The sequence below is a fragment of the Vanacampus margaritifer genome, chromosome 2, assembly GCF_051991255.1.
Source record: "Vanacampus margaritifer isolate UIUO_Vmar chromosome 2, RoL_Vmar_1.0, whole genome shotgun sequence".
Taxonomy (NCBI): Eukaryota; Metazoa; Chordata; class Actinopteri; order Syngnathiformes; family Syngnathidae; genus Vanacampus; species Vanacampus margaritifer.
Genome location: NC_135433.1, coordinates 14190375 through 14194267, shown reverse-complemented (window position 1 = coordinate 14194267; position 3893 = coordinate 14190375).

Below are 3893 nucleotides of genomic sequence, written 5' to 3'. Positions count from 1 at the left end.
GAAACAGATAAAAAAAAAAATCCTGATGAAAGAAGAGACTTTAATCTTTCTTTTGGTAGGTTCCATGTTTTTATAGCAATAGAACACAATATTCTGCGGGCCTTGCAAAATCAGTCAAATTCTAGTAAAACAGCAACGAGCGAAGGGGGTTACTTCAGTGAAAATGGCTGGGAGTGAATGAGTTAAAGGGGAAATCAACCTAAAAATGTTCTTAACCATATTAGTTTCTATGCAGCCACACTAGCCTAAACAGAGAATCCTAATTAGTATTGTGTTTGTGGTATATAAATTAAGTAGCAAAAAAAAAAGACAAAATCCGTAGCGAGCACGTCACTAACGGTGTGACACAAAAACACCACTGCTTGTCATCACAGTTTATTTAATTTAGATCCTATATTTATTTTTAAGCATAAAAGGAATATAATAAACAAATATTAGAGACAGATAAAGACATGACATTTTAATCGTCCTCAGGTAAGACTACACATAGAGCTTCAGGGGCCACTTGTGGCTTGGGGGCCCTAGGCAGCCGCCTACTTGGCCTATAGCAAGAAATGGCTATGACATTTTGTCAGGAAGGAACGGTCATAGTGGGAATATTGGCGGCAATGGTACACTTTTGGGCAGCATAGCAGATGGATAGTTAGCATAGAGGTCCTGAGTTCCAATCTTGGTTCTAGAAAATCAACTTTAAGACCTTTTATGTCTCTGCACAGCTGCACAAAGTCAGACGGATTTTAATTTTCATACGAGGGTTCTTGAGATTTAAACCCACGGCTTCTTCATCCATTTAGCGTCAAGGGGAACGGCGTAGGTGAACATATTACGGCAGCCATTCTGGGCTCTTATATTGTTGTTTTATTATCTCTCGCTTCCATTTGGACTTGGCTGATGATTAAAAGTCTTCCAGCTTTCAGAGCATAAACCCTTAACGGATAATACATCTGACATATGAAAGAATTGGCCCGACGCGATCGCATTCGTGATGAATTTTTTCTTTTTCATTTTCAGAGGCTTTGGCTTTAAAGCAAAGTGGAATTAATTTGTGGCGCATGCATGCGAGGCAGCTGAGCGTCACTTGACCGGCCCAACATGCATAGCGAATACCGAGCGGTGGGGCCCTCTCAATATGCCGTCCTTCATCCTTCATTTCTCCCCGCTTTCCATTCACTGGCAGTATATATTTCACAGACGCACTTTCGCCTTACCTTCCTTTGCTTTCTCATCATCCCGCTTTCTTATTTACAGCAAGGGGAAGCGGGAGAGGCCAGAAAAGGCCACCTTCTTACAAAACGCTTTGAGTTTAATATCCTCCTCTTGCGAGCCACAAACCAGCATTCAGCACTTAATCGCCCGCTCCACGTGTAAATAGCACTGGCCCAGTCTCATCTTTAATTTATTAGCAACCCTAAGACCCACACGGAGTGGACCAGTATTGTTTGGGCTTGAAGGCCAGCCGAGCGTTCCAGCCACAAAATTGTGCAAGTGTCAGACAAGGATAGTGCAGGAAATTATGATTTCCCAAGACAAGATGCACAAGTACTTGGGTAATGCCAATAACTTATTTTTATTTACCATTTTCCATGTATACGCCACACCAATTAATTTTAAATCTAACCGTAGACATTCCGCTTTAAATTAAAGTAAACATCCATTTTTTATTGGATTCTTGTGGGTTGGTTGCGAGCTGAAGCCGATAGCAACTGACTTTGTCAACAGCCAAATGCAGGGCAGAGATAGACAAACAACCGTTTACACTCACATTCACACCCTTGGACTATTTAACAGTCTTCAATTGACCTAATAGGAATGCTGTGGAGGGAAGGCCAGAGCCGAGATTTGAACCAAGAGCACCCGGATTGTCAAGCAAACACGATCATCATGGCGAAATGAGACATTTTTTTCATCATTCAACACAGTTCCCCAGTGTCTTAATAACTGTATGTGAGCCCCTATCTAGAGAAGGCAACTGCGAAATGGAAAGCCTAGAGCTGCGCGATACAATATCATATATAATGGGGTGAAATTAAAACATCTATCTTTCAAAAAAAAGCCTCTGTCATTTACAATGTTTTCGTTAACTTGTATGTCCTCATTTTCGATTTCCCTCGTCGCGAGTCAGGTACCCATTGTAGTTTCTTTTTCTTCACTTAATATTGTGGTGCGGATGAATTGCATAACGGCAACAGAGGCTTTTTGGGGCTTGTAGAAGAAGCAACTTTCAATGAGCAACAGCAACGTACACAACTGCCAGCTAATAATGTAAAACGTCAAACATAACCAAAAGGCCATTGTTTAACAGACAATCCACAGACAAATAAAATGCACACATAACAACCAGCTCGAGACTGCAACCTCAATGATCGCATATGCGACCATATTTGCAGCGTGTGCAACAAAGAATCTCATCTGGTCACATAGACACTGTATTCGATGTTGTGGCTAAAAGTCACCCTCTTCTATAGTTTCTGAATTGTGCGTACACGGCTGTTTTTTAACATGTACGCTTCCTTATGCCACAACAGGGGTTTACAGCACCAAAGGGCGCAAAAACCGAGCATGACTCTTCCTTTGGTCACAATGCGCCACGGGATTTGAGTCACGGAGTGTATTTCCAAACGCCTCAACGAGATGGCGTGCACGCTGCACAGCGACATTAACGTGCACATTTATATTATTCATAACCACTTGTAAATGTCTACAAGCAATTACGGTATTCAACGGCAGGCCAAAGATTTCTTAGTCCTCTGATTGACCAATCAGAGACTTTCACGGCCAAAAAAGGTTCGCAGGAGAGTTGCTGGACACAGAAAAATATCCACGGTCTAAACAATCGCTGGGGAAAACATTTTTGTGATGTATGACGCCACACACTGGTTGCTACCGTATCATCTGTGAAGTTTTTTGCCTAATCAATCAGAAAGTAGAAAATAATGAAATTTCTTGACAATTTGACTTCTGAAGGTTTGTGTTTACTTTGTATTTACTCATTAAGGTTTAAACAGTTAAGACATCACAGGGAAAGTACTACCTGGACAGTTTTTTTTTTTCATTCCAAGCTGTGTCACTTATTCAGTTGTTTGCACTTTGTTTACATTTCAATTGTGAAAAAAGGTGGCTTACATATTGTGTGCAATAAAAATGTGGTTATTTTGAAACACTAATCACAAATATATTGTTATATTGTCAGAAATACTGTCACTACAAATTTCCTTGAAATAGCATGATAAAAATTTTAAGCTATATCGCCCACACCTAGCATCCACATTTAGGGCACAGGAGATTTTGGGTGCGAGTCCGAGCTCTGATCTTTGTCCAATTTTTTTGTAAAATAAATTGAACCCCGAACTACCAGAAAAGAAAAAAAAGAAAGAAAAAAACAGCCACATACTCATACTCGTACTCCAAAGCAAAATATATATTTGGATCTTCTGCATGATTTATTTTTTGTCTGGTGGTGCGAGTTATTCTCCAGAGCGACTAATAATCCCAAAAATACATTATTTTTTTCTATACTTGGCCAATAAAGATAATTCTGATTCTCAACCGTTATGGAACAAATTACAACAAATGGAATGGGGAATTAGCCGTCACTAATAAAAACACAGATTTAGAAATGTGCAAAGTGTACAGCTAAAAACTTTAAAAAGTGTTCAGATGATACATTTATCACCAACCGCGAGGATATGTGGTTATTTTTGTCCTGTTTAGCTCATATGTACAAAGCAGACGGACAATTGGCGGCTGATGACCGGTGCTCCAAATCACAGTGTGAATTCTTCTTTTGAACACACACCATCACCACAAGTGTTTAACAAGTGTCTTTCACTAAGTCCTTCATTATAATCAAACGCAGACTGGCGCCACAGTCACCACTTCCAGTGCTGCTTGTT